The sequence below is a fragment of the Chrysemys picta genome, chromosome 5 (assembly GCF_011386835.1).
Source record: "Chrysemys picta bellii isolate R12L10 chromosome 5, ASM1138683v2, whole genome shotgun sequence".
Lineage (NCBI taxonomy): Eukaryota > Metazoa > Chordata > Testudines > Emydidae > Chrysemys > Chrysemys picta.
In genome coordinates, this window is record NC_088795.1 from 21,561,068 (window position 1) to 21,574,727 (window position 13,660).

At 40.3% G+C, this 13,660-nt stretch overlaps 1 protein-coding gene across 4 annotated transcripts in view; it reads right to left on the reverse strand.

Annotated features, from left to right (window-relative positions):
- The window catches only part of GRID2 (glutamate ionotropic receptor delta type subunit 2), a 1,049,702-nt gene that overhangs the window by 5,670 nt on the left and 1,030,372 nt on the right, over nt 1–13,660 (reverse strand). The window lies entirely within an intron of this gene.

The following is a 13,660-nucleotide window of genomic DNA, read 5'->3' on the forward strand; positions in this document are numbered from 1 at the left end:
AATGACAACTGAAGCTTACATTTGTACAACTGAAAGCATAGAAGTGGTTGAGAACGTGACTATACCACTATTCCATCCCATGCATGTGGACGGCAAAACAGATGAGTTAAAAGGGATGACTAATAAGCCAGAAGAGGAAGTTTCTTGGCTGGAATACTGGGCATGGTGCCCACCCTCTGTATTTATTTTTCTTCTTTTAATTACCCTCAGTGGAAGTTATGTGTATTTCTAATTGCATTTCAAATACAAAATAGTATATTTCTTTTTCTTGCTAGCCAATTTCTCTAATTTGGGCTTGTTACGTACAGAGTAATATTTTGGGCTTTATTAGTTTGAAAAGAAACAATTTGCTTTGCAAAGCAAGGACATTGCCAGACTGTGCCCTGGCAAATTTAACTCAAAAAGGGAAAGTTAGTTTGGAAGATTCATTTAATATTCCACTTAAGACCGTTCTTAGCAGTTTGGGTCCACATTGCCTTAGTGAGAGCCTCTCCTCCCTGAGCAAGAGTGTGGCAGCTGCAATCAGTTAAGGCTCTTGAGTTCACATACCTCCACTCCCGTTAAATGGGAAGTGGCTGGTGGCAGGGGACTTTCAAGCAAGTCTTTTCTCCCACCCTTGCTTTAAAACAGGGATCTCAAACTCAAATCATGACAAGGGCCACATGAGGACTAGTACATTGGTCCGAGGCCCGCATCACTGAAACCTTCCATGAGGCCCCACCTCTGCCCACTCTCTTCCCACGCCTTCCCTGCCCCCATTCCAATCCCTTCCCCAAAGTCCCCGCCCAAACTCCGCCCCCTCCCTGCCCCTATTCCAACCCATTCCCCGCCCCGGCCCCACCTCTTCTCCGCCTCCTCCCCTGAGCATGCCGCGTCCCAGCTCCTCCCTCCTCGCAAGTCCTAAGCACCGCCAAACAGCTGTTTGGTGGCGGGAAAGCGCTGGGAGGTAGGCGGAGTAGTGGGGATGTGGCGTGCTGGGGGGTGGGGTGGATAGGGAACGGGGGGTGGGGTGGGGTAGGGTAGGGAGCTTGGTGGGCTGCAGGAAATAACCGCATGGGCCACGTGTTTGAGACCCCTGCTCTAAAAGACCATGGATTTATTGGTTAAGTTACAAGGCCCATATATATTGCCAGGCCTTCCATGGAAGGAGAGATGTGGGTTGAAAGGGGAGACATTTATTTTGAGAGGATCTTCTGTGTGTTTATTGATCCAAATGAACCTTTAATTAACCAAAATAAATAATTCAGTAATTACATTTTTAAAAACTGATAAAAGAAAATGGAATTTTCCCCCCTCGCACAAATGATCTGTGTTCCTTAGTAATGTCATCAGGAAAACCAATCAGTTGCATAGTCATTTGAAAAACACTATGCAAAAAACAAAGCACATACATACATGCAAAGTGCTGGAACTTTCTCATTCAAAACCAGGCATTACATCAAGTAAGATTTTTTTTTTTTTAGTACAAAATCAAAAAGAAAAACCATATAGGCCTAATTCTGCAAATGCTCTGTGCACAACAGTCCAAATGAAGCCTCTAATAATACAATAAAACAAATGGACATTGTATGATGTGACCCAGAAACTTCTTAGTGCTAACTGGCATAGGGCACAGACGGGGTGCATAGGGGTTATAGGGATCTCTTGGGTCTGGTATGTACATTCTAGTTCATGAAAGGGTGTCTTAAATCAAAGCCAGTACCACAATGGTCATCAATATCATCACAAAACACATGTATGGATATTGTGCAAGGATTTACATATATACACTGAAAATTATGTTCTGTGGCAGATGGCTGGCGCCATTATGGTGGGTCCCATGCTTTTCCTTCATGTGATGGGTCATGTGCTGCCTTTTACCCCTATTCTTGGGCATTGAGAGCTCCATTAGTGCCCTGATGGGAAAGAGAAAGGGAGCGGGGAAGGGACCCGGCCCGTCCTCTACTCCGGGTCCCAGCCCCATCAGCTTCACGGGCTTTCCGCCCTCTCGGGCAGGGTTTCTCTCAGTCCTCTCTACCCGGGGAGTCCCTCTGCTCGAGCAGGGTTTCCCTTCCCCTGGTACTCTGATCCTCTGGTTAACAACAGTACTCCTGCAAACTACAGTCAGCTCTCCTTCCCCCTCCCTGGGGAAGGAGAGCTGGGGTTTTTATTAGGTCTCTGGCAGGGCCTTAATTGGCTCTAGGTGCTCTAATTAACCTGTAGTAACCTCTCCTCAGTCCCCAGGGAATAAGGCTCTGATCATCCTTGGGCTTAGGTATCTCCCATCTATCACTTTCTTGCTGCCCTCTGGCTTTACTGTATCACAGTTCTTAAAATCTGTGTCTAGGGACTGGTCGCCAGCAAAAGTGAAAAACAGGTTTTCCATCAAACAAGAAACGTTCATCTGTCTGGCTGTTTACAGGTTTGTGCTAGTATATTTGTAGGACTAAGACGACAACCTGGCATCCTTCACCTGGGAAGTAAATGGACAGCAAGTTTGCTTAATGAAAGAGGGGTCTCAGCTAGGCTTGGCCGAAATGCAGACGAGACCTTAGGGTGAGATAACTTAACAAGTTGATCTATCTAAAGAAGCTTTAGACTCTAGCAAGTGCGGTATGATTTTGTGTTATATGTAACCAGTTGTTCCCAATAGCTTTACTTACCATCACTTGAATTTATCTTTGCTAATAAACTTTTCACTATATATAAAAAGTGCTGTGCTAAGTAGTGATCTTGAGCTGAATCTTACAAGTTGGTGTGTACTGCTCCTTCTGCAAGCGTTCATGGATAAGGGGATGGACGCTATGGGGAACGCTCCGAGGACTTGTGGGTTGGTGTGTGGCTATAGCTAACCTGTAGAGAGGGAGAGCAAGGACTGCAGAGGCCTGGAAGGTAGTGCTTGTGCTGTCAGAGGCTTGTGGTTTCTGGGACTGATTCATGACAGACAGACAACACTTCCTCATCCTAAAGGCTGGTGGTGGAGATGGGGCCTCACAACTCTGGGTAGCCCTAGGGAGCATCACTAGTTTAATTTAGCCGTGCTTTACAATGTGTCCCATATGCAGATTATTTTGATTTTTTTCAACATGCCAATGCCATGTACTTTATCATGCCAATGAAGTTACTGAAACTTTGTTTCAGCATATACAAGTCCTTCAGTGTCTTCCAAAAGTGGACCTATAACTATGTGCCTTTCCCTGGAACTAGTAGTAGGAAATCTCAACAAGCCAGTCAATGGTCTGGTTATTTTCTTTTCTGGGGGGTGTTAAATCTCAGCAATGACTCTAGATTGAGTTTTCAGAGTCCAACGTAGGAGCATTTTCCTGAGCAGTGAGTTAAGGTCTCTGTGCACCTGAAGTAGTCACTCTGGAGGTCCAACCCAGATTAATGAGTCCCAGAGTTTTAGGAAAAGGGGTTTGTCTCTTTTCAGGGCCCTGAGGCAACAGAGGAATTTCCAACTAGAAATCAGCCCAGGTAGCTCCGGAGATACAAGAATTACCTTGTTTATAATTCCTTTATGTTTAATGATACAGCAGTGGGACACATTCTGTGCTGTTTCTCTAGGGGCCCAACTCCGAAGGTGTAGCTTGGGAGAGGGAGGTCAATTGTGGCTTTAAGCCATGTTTGCCTGGTCTGGATTCTGAGTTAGCAGTCTTATCCCTGGTCTACCTATGGGGTATGGCTGCCTGGAGCAGCCAAGAATCTCTGTCCTGCTTAATACTAGGAGACACTATTTCCTGTCTTGACACATCCATACCAGGAGCTTTGAAGGGGAGAGGACTGCATACATCAGCCCTATGCTGCTCCTGCAGTGAGGGAATTCTCTCCCAGACAGCTGTGTTACATTTATAGCCCTTATGCGCTGCTAGAGTGGCACATCAGGGTTGGGGCCACAGTTGTCCATGATTTTAGTTCTCACTGTACTTACATTCAGCATCTGGTTAGCATTTGTTTGGGCATGTTAGTCAAAATATAGTCAGCATCTCTGACAATCAGATCACTTCTATATAGGTCCCTATACATGGATTTAGGGGTCTAACTTTCAGCATCTAAGTTCCATCATTTTGGCCTTTATATTTTTATCTTTGTGAATTACTATATGCCAGATACATAAACCAGTAATGGAAAAACAGTATGGGGGCTGACTTTTTTTTTCTCAATGGCAGCTCTAAGCCCTGAGCAATGCTATTTTCTTCCTTTTATTCAGTCGGTAATAGACAAACATCTGGAATGAATGTGCTATTCTCATTAATTAAATTATTTTCCATTTGTCAGTATAATTCCTGATTACACAAGACATCTTTTTAAACAATAGAAATTTGCAACAAATATCAAACTGTAAGACAGCAGTTCATTCCTAATTGTATCCCTAGTAATGATTTTAATTGATGAGCAATCATGTATAAGGGTAATAGTTTTAAGAAAATCAAAAAAAGTAAGCAAAAACTAGGAATACCAATTATACAACTTTATACAGCAGGTGTAGAAATGAAGAAAGCTCATTAAAAATTAATGTAAAATTGCAGTTGAAATGGATATACATCAAGGGAAATTATTGGAGCATCAATGGTAACTTGATCAAATGTATTAACTTGATAAAGACAAAAGGCCAGATCCTGGTCCTACTGGACTCAGTGGGTACTTTGTCATTGACTCCAACAGAATCAAGATTTGGACCCAAAAGAATAGCCACTACGTTATGAGATTTGTGAATATTGCCAAACGTTTCTGTAGCTCTGGAATTATTACTTTAGAGATTTTTGAAAGTGAAAAATGTTCTTTAATTGGAATCCCCTGGAAGCTAGTAAGGATCTTATATTGAACCTATAGGCACCAATATGATTTTGTGGTGTGCAAACATTCCACAAGATGGCAGTCTGTGCACAAAATTACACACTTCTGCTGCAATTACTGTTCTGAGCATATGAACTATACTAATAATTCCAGGCTGTAAGCATGGATTTTAATAATTTTAACGTTTGATTTTTATATTTAATAATTAGTTATAATAGACTAAATACACTTCCTCAATGAACATGAAAATATGATGTCCACTATGGTTGACTTTGGGCTTCTGAAACAGCATCAAACTGTTTACAAGTGAACTTTTCCATTAGTACTTTGCTCTGTGGATACTGCAGTGTCAGAGTAGAATAATATTACAATGAACCAACACTAGCCAGAAGTCTATAGGTATAGTTGGAAGTCTATAGGTAGGCTGCATGATTTTCATCTGTCCTGATGTGTTACAATATTAGAAAGCTTGGCATTAAAGACAAAGTCTGGAAACTTTAACTGCAGTAATCTTGCTTGACTGAAAAACATGACCTTTAAAACTTGGTTATTGATAGACTCTGGATCTTAAAATATTTTTCTTTAGCAGGTAAGCTGTATTCTAACATTTTTCAAAGTAATGATGTAAAAACTACCCCCAAAATATATATAACGTATATATTGAATTCTTTTGTTTCTGTATTACCCTGGCTTTATTGCATCTAATGCTACATCAAGAAATTTTATTGGGCAGGGAGTGAAATCTAGTGATTAGAGCAAGCATGTAGGAGAGGTGACTGTTTCCCACTCTGCTACCCTCCTTTAAACCTCTCTGTACTTCAGTGTACCATTCTTTAAGATTACTACAGAGCCCAACCATTCTCCAACTGAAGACAATGGGAACAGAAGCAGGTTCCCAGTAATACTACGTACCTTACAGATTTGTTGGAAGACATAATTACTGCTTTGAGATCCCCAAAGACAAGATGATATTAGGATTACAAAGTATTATTACAACAATCAAAGCAACTGGGAGAGTGCTATTTTCAGCTCTCGCTTTTGCATTTGTTCCTTCTGCGTTATAGATGACTAAATCTAGAAAGAGACGTAACGGTACATTTACAGTGGGGTCAGGAGCTATTTTCCTAGATGGTTTGAGATGGCATGCGATACTGAATGCCAGCCTCTTGTGTACCAAGACATGTTAACTGGAGGAAATACTTCTGCTGAATGCTTCTTTTCACTGCAAACAAAAGCCGTGAGCAAGTGCTAGAACTCAGGTTGCTCCTAGACTCCAAATTAACATTATGAAAATCTTTACCCATGTGCAGCAGGGATGGGAGAGCTTTAGATTAATAGAGCATTAGCTGCTTAGCATAATGAGGAAAATAATGGTCTTATGCTTAAGATACTAGAACTCAAGATCCGTGTTCAGTTCCCAGCTCCACCACAGACTTCATGTATGACCTTGGGCAAGTCACAAGGGGACACATTTTCAATAACTGAGGAGTGGCAATTGGTACCAGATTTCCCCCCTCCCCCCCCAAAAAAAGCTCAGCACTTATTTTGGCAATTGAAATGTAGCTAAGTTCTTACGAGAATCGGGCGTTGATTGGGAGTGCTTTTATGCAATCTGGCCACTACTCTTGATGGACTTCAGGTCCCCATTTGTAAAATGTGGATAACACCACTTCCCTACCCCACAGGGGCATTGTAAAGCTACAATTGTTAACAACTGTGAGTCTTTTACTTACTACAGTGAGGACCATATCAATACCTAGATGGAAAGAAAATAAAAGTAGATACTTTCAACTAGTCGGAACTCAGATAGCAATCATGCTACGCTGTGATAAAATTTATTTGGTCATTTTTGTTCCATGACAAAAAGTGATGTGACACCATCAACTACCTGAACCTTCTGAGTGACCATAAATGTCCTCATTCGCCAGACATTTGCCCATGGTAACTCCCCTTTGTACTGCTTTAGCCGCCCAGGAGTGGCTTAAAGCTGCTGTGAAGAATGATGGAGTTATCTGTATTATTTTTTATGAATATCACATGCATTCAGTTACCTGTTAGAAATTATCCTGCCTGATTGCACGGAGTTAAATCAAAGGAGGCTGTTAGGGGGAAAACGAATAGGAAACAAAACAATGACAAAGATAAGGTACCTCCAAATAGAATACCCAGGGTCCTTAAGGAAACAGTGGGGGAGCTATTTAATTGGGAAATGCCCACCTGCCTGGCTCCAACTAGGCTAAGAGGTTAATTTCTTCCAGGCCTAAGCCTAAGATCAAGAAGGCACTAAACCATTTAAGACCCTGGCCCAGACAGGAAGAAAGTCAGAGTGGACAAGAACTCAGAGGGAGAAGTGCAGAGTCTGATGGGGTCTAAATTAGCTGTTACCACTCAAGAAAGATCTTGGCGTCACTGTGGATACTTCTCTGAAAACATCTGCTCAATGTGCAGTGGCAGTCAAAAAAGCTAACAATGTTAGGAACCATTAGGAAAGGGATAGATAAGAAGACAGAAAATGTAATGCCACTATATAAATTCACGGTAGGCCCTCACCTTGAATACTGCATGCAGTTCTGGTCACCCCCATCTCACAAAAAGATATATTAGAATTGGAAAAGGCACAGAAAAGGGCAACAAAAATGATTGAGGTTATGAAACAGCTTCCGTGTGAGGAGAGATTAAAGAGACTGGGACTTTTCAATCTCAAAAAAAGAGATGACTAACAGGGGATATGTTAGAGGTCTATAAAATGGTGACTTGTGTGGAGAAAGTGAATAAGGAAGTGTTATTTACTTCTTCACATAACACAAGAACCGAGGTCACCCAATGAAATTAACAGACAGCGGGTTTAAAAACAAACAAAAGAAGTACTTTTTCACACAATGCACAGTCAACCTATGGAATTCATTGCCAGGCAATGTTGCGAAGGCCAGAATTATAATGGAGTTTAAAAATGAACTACATACATTCATGAAGGATAGGTCCATCAATGGCTATTAGCCAAGATAGCCAAGGATGCAACCCCATGCTCTGGGTGTACCTAGCCTCTGATTGCCAAAAGCAGAGAGTGGATGACAGGGGATGGTTCGCTTGATGACAACCTATTCTGTTCATTCCCTCTGAAGCACCTGGCATCAAACACTGTTGGAAGATAGGATACTGGGATAGCTGTACCATTGGTCTGACCTACTATGGCTGTTCTTATCTTATGTCTCTCTCAGACCAGAGGTGGAGGTAGCTGAACTAGATGGAAGCTACTAAAACTTGCAAGGAAAGGAAAACGTTTGGATGAGACCAGATAAGTAAAGACAGTCAGTACCTTTGGGCACACACTGTTTGTTTGGAATAAGTCTTTTTGAGTCACTTTAATTAACTGCTGATCACAGGCTCACAGAGGAAACTTTCTTACAGTTGGGCCTGTCATGGTAATACAGTTGAAAACAGGGGGGGTGCCACCCCAGAATCCAGTCAGAAGGGTAGAGCTATGGGGTTCTATTCAAAGAGAGGTAAAGATGGTGCAATCTGTCATCTGAGGGGTGCATTGATCGCCCTGTTGCCATGACTGGATGGTGGGAATAGGTGTTGTAGCTTCATGATCCAGTCTAAACTGGGGTGAACTGTGGAGTTGCATGCTGGAAAAATGGCAGATTGAGCCCTGACACTTGGAGGGAGAGATCACAGGTACAATTTGCCCCTGAATTGTGACAGCTGCTGTAAAGGGGAAGCTGAGGATTCCCTAGGTGTGAGGGAATTCATAGCCAGTGCGACCTCTCAAGGTCCCTTCCAGTCCTAGAATCTATGCCATCCTTTTTGAACTCCATTCCCCTCCGGGGTAAGTGGTGTGACCAAAGCAATGTGTGCTTGAACAACAATGTAGAGCAACTCTTAGGCTGCTCTAACTTGTTCCCCAATCCTGGAGCACAGGAAGGTGGCAGAATCAAGAGGAAGAGAAGGGTGACTAAGGGTAGCCCTGGTGCCCTGGAGGATTTGACCCACAAAACTGAGAACAAACATCTCATTCTCTGACTTGGATAGAAAAACGAAACAATAAAATATGGACCTTATTGTTCAGAATTAAAAATAAAGGGTTCTTATCAAACTTGTGTTATAAAACAAATAACTTCATTGCCCTTCTGTTTTGCTCAGCAATAAGTCATTGGCCTCAGAGTATATAACACTGGGCAAATGGATCCTCACTTCTTGTAAATTAGCTACATTGAGTTGTGTCAGAGGAGGATCTGGCCCTAGATTTTTTTCCTCCTAAAACAGATAAATACATAATGTAAATCTATAATAAGGTGGCATCCACATTAATAAAATGAGGCACGAATTATATTTATTATTACATTAAACACCAGATAGTGTTCTAGAACAGTTTTACACTGGCTGCATGGTTCTGATGCGTGCTACAATTCTTAGAGTTAGATTAAAAGAAAAAAGAAGTATTTCAAGTTCTCCTGCATACTTTTAATAAGGAAAGTGTTCAACTGAACCTAATCAGCCTTTAACTTTGCATTTATCTCTATTTCCAGCCCAGAGGAAAATAAGGAGAGAAGTATTAGTATCCTTTTACAAATCCTAAATGACAACGAAACACCTACTGATATTCCCAAGAGAGCTACATAAATATCATGAGTTCATTAAGCTCAGTGCTATTATAGTAAATATCAAATGAATTAGTTATGGTAAGTCACTTACAATATATAACTAATGGTACCAAAACAAATAAATGTTTTCTGATTTGGCTTAGCTTTAAGGAAAGGTAGATCAGGTTTCCACACTCTACTAGCATCACAATTATTCTTTATGTGGTATTCCAGATTCACTTAGAAAGTTAGCTAAAAAATTTACAGTAATACAGGACCATACATATCAGATGAACACTTAGGGACTGAGTCCCTTCTCACTTTTACCAGTGCAAATCAAAGTAATTCCATCAAAGTCAGTGGCATTACACTGATGTAAAATATGGGTGAATGGAGAATCAGGACATCTAGGTATGGTTGTACTCTAAATAGACAGTAAAGCGGGATTCCATGTTGCTGAATCTATATATAGTTTGCATAGTTTAGAAACAGAGATAGTCTTTCTAGGACTGCCAGCCCCACAAACTCAACTTTGGGAACCAAAGGTCAGTGAGGTTCTCATGCATCATCACCATTAAAAAAAGATAACAGAGGCCAAATTATGTCCTTGAATTATCCAGATAACCCCACTGTGTCAAAACTATTTTCTAAAGTGACACCTATGCAATATTAAAGGTTGAAGAGATGACACAAGTTTCACTCAGGGCATAATATGGAGACAATATGATTACACAAGCATAATCCGAGGCCACAATTTGGCCTGCCAGTATCTTTATTACTGGTAATGATGCATGTGAAGGAAAGAATCCAGCTTGACTCTCAGATCCCGGGTTGCAATTTCAGGACTGGCAGTTAGAAAAACCCATCTCTTTTATTCATAAACTGAGTAAATTTGATGAAGAATCAATACCACACATAACATTTATGGAGCTCCGTGTTACCATTTAAATACAATTACCGTTCAGTGTAGAATGAAACTAAGGTTTAAAAAATACTGCTATCCTTACTGTAGGCTATGTGTGGAATTTTCTAAAGCACTCCGTGCTGGTCTAACTCTGCTGCTATTGAAGTCAGTGGGAGTTTTGCCATTCACTTCAAAGGGAGGATAGGCCAACAGTGAGCACACTTGAAAATCCAACCCTATGTGTTAGGCTGTAAAGGAGATGTTAGTGTTCCATGTGTAAGAACAGCAAAGGATGCTTGTATTATATAAGAGTTAAAAGTATTAAATGGGCTCTTTCGGTCACAGGGTACTCCTTAGACGCCTTTTCAGAAATCCCACCCTAAACAATGTTGTCTACAGTGTCACACACCAATTATCTATTACTCTAGGAATCAGTATTGGCAATGAACCAGACAAACAGGTCTACAGATGCTTTAGACCAAGTTGCTTCACTGTTTGTTTTTAGGACTCCATTTGTTGGTGAGCATGTATGGATTTAACTGTTTTTTAAAAATTACAGTTATTAGTAGCAATTTACTATTTCTCTCTCTCTCAAATCATTACATTGCATACTCTATTCAGACACTGTTCATATTGGAAAAGTTAAACTGGAACATAAGGAGTAAGCTCTAGTTAATCTGTTCTAGGCCATCTCCTAATGTCATATGAAAAAGATCAATAAATGAGGAGTTCACAGAAGCTGACCTTCTATGGAAAGAGTGTGCAAAATCATCCTCCACTCACTGAGAAGCAATTGCTTGCAAAATCAAATTAGCAACAGAATGGAGCTTAAGAGTTGTGGTGACTAGTGAACTTTCATTTTGATATGTTTATGCTAGCTGTAAAAGTCAAACACTCATTACAGAAATGGCAGACATGATCTTTCATAATATGAAAGTTGGTCTGCAAATGGAGAGATAACAAGCGTAATGAAAGCAAGCTAGAAAGATGCAAGAGAGCTAAAAAAGGAATAGACAATGCCTCCCACGGAGACAGAGGGTATAATTGCAATTGGAAAGAGAACAGTTTTAGTGATCCTTTAAAATGTCGGTGTCATCCTGGAGCATAGTGTGATATTTGGGTTATAGGGTGGAGAAAAAAAATCTTTCATTTTAGTGTGAGAATCTGGAAATAATCATCTTTGCTTGGAGTCGTGCTTCAGGCAGTGCAAAGCCTCATTCTTATACAAAACTATCCAGGCTCGCATTTTTGGAAACAAATACAGAGCAGTGGCAGCAAACCTCATGAGCTTATCAGCTTCATTAGCTTAGTCTGCAACCTCAAAATTAGGACTGCACACATGTATTTGATATATGAGATACATATTCTACAGCTACACGTATGCAAAAAATAATAATAATAAATAATAATAATAACAACAATATGAATATAAGATGGCTATTTCTCCCATAGGTTTTTCAGCAACCTGTTTGTCCAGTTGTTTAAAAAGAAACTAAATAAAGAGACAGCACAAACATGGAAAAATCTGTGGGAAGTAGACAACATTCCAAAAATATGGGGAAATAAGTGGATAAACATTCCAAAGATCAAATCATATTAATACATTTCTATGTCTGACACTTACCATTTTAAAAGCATCACAAGGGGTTTTAACTCCATGGTTCACATTAAAGTCAATGGGAGCTGCCCAGATGAATACCAGCTCACTTCTTGTATGTCTATGGGTTTTGAAGTGAAGAGACAAGGTGAACCAACTTCTGGTTGTTAGAGACACCAATTTTGGAGCTTACACAGAGCTCTTCTTCAGGTCTAAAAAATGTAGTCAGAGTGTCACAGCTAAATACAAGGCAGAACAGATTGTTTAGCATAAGTAGTTAACAGATTGTTTAGCATAATCTGTTCTACCTTGTATTTAGCTGCAACACTGTGAGTACATTTTTTAGACCTGAAGAAGAGCTCTGTGTAAGCTCCAAAACTGGTCTCTCTAACCACCAGAAGTTGGTTCAGTAGAAGATATTACCCCACCTACCTTTTGTCTCTAATATCCTGGGACCAACATGGCTACAACACTGCATACAACAATGGAAGGTTTTGAATTAAGACTTTCAAAATGGCTTATTTTGAACATGAACACAGTAAACTAATCCGCTTTCAAACTTGGCTAGATTTACACCAACCCAAACACTCATGTCCAAATCTACCCCCAGGACCCTTCTAACGAGGAAAGTTTATGAATTCAAGGAATTCTGTTAGAATCCTTACTGCCTCAAAATCCATTTCTACAATTTGATTTGTTTTCCCAAGCACGAAGACAAAAAAAAAGAGGCAGAGGAAAATCAAACCCATGCAGTTTAATAAGAGCGCTTCTGCCTGAAACCTGAGTAAAGAAGCTAATCTTTTATGTACTAAGCCCCAAGGCCCCTTAAAAACTGTCTAGAAAATTAATGAGAAAACCTGCTATGTACAATGTAATAATGCTGCTGTTTTGGGTAAGCAACATAGTCTATTGTTATAGGCTCCAAAAAGGAATTCAAATATTCATTAGAAACTGAATTCCTTTCATTGAGTGCTCTTGTAGTTAGCAAAATCCTATCCACACTGTACAGTCAGCATACAAACATACATCATACAATAGGTGCGAGATGAGAGATGAATGAGTAACAAAGGGATTGCACTGTGAGAGGGCATCAGCGTTGGCCTAATGCTGGTCCTGAACACTTTTGTTTCCAGGGCATATCAGCCAAGCTTACCTGAGAGAAATGTAGGATTATAACGTTTGCTACCGCTAGCCTTGACATGTATTCAGACTCTTTGACTTGCCCTGGATGTAAATGGAAATGATAAAAGAAAACATTATGTAGTATAATGTGGCAGCAAGACTGCCTGCTTGGCATACCAAACCAAGTCTATGCATAAGGGATAATTGATGTGTTACTTCTTCACTTTACAATTTAAGTTTTTCTCATGCATGGGGAGATTTGCTAGGAATTAGTCTATTCCATCTTCTTAATGAGACTTATCTATTACCTCAGATAAAGTATCTATTCACTTTAACATGCCACACTGCCTACCCTGCGTAGGGAGGATTCTACAGAATTTAGACAAAGGAACTTTCCAATGCATTTTTAAAGGATAGACTCTCTTTCAATGCACTCATGTGACTATTAACATGTAGCTAATTATATACAATATAACTATGTAATTAATGTATGAGTAATAGATTAGATTTGAGTTGTAGGTTTAAGTGGTAAAGCATAAATAGGATTACACCACAGGATATATAACTAGAGGTATGTATTATTGGCGTGTGTGTGGTATATAAATAAGAGAACATATAGCCTTGATCGAGAGATAACCCTGTACCAGTAAAGTGTAAGATTACTGCAAAAGATGTGTATAA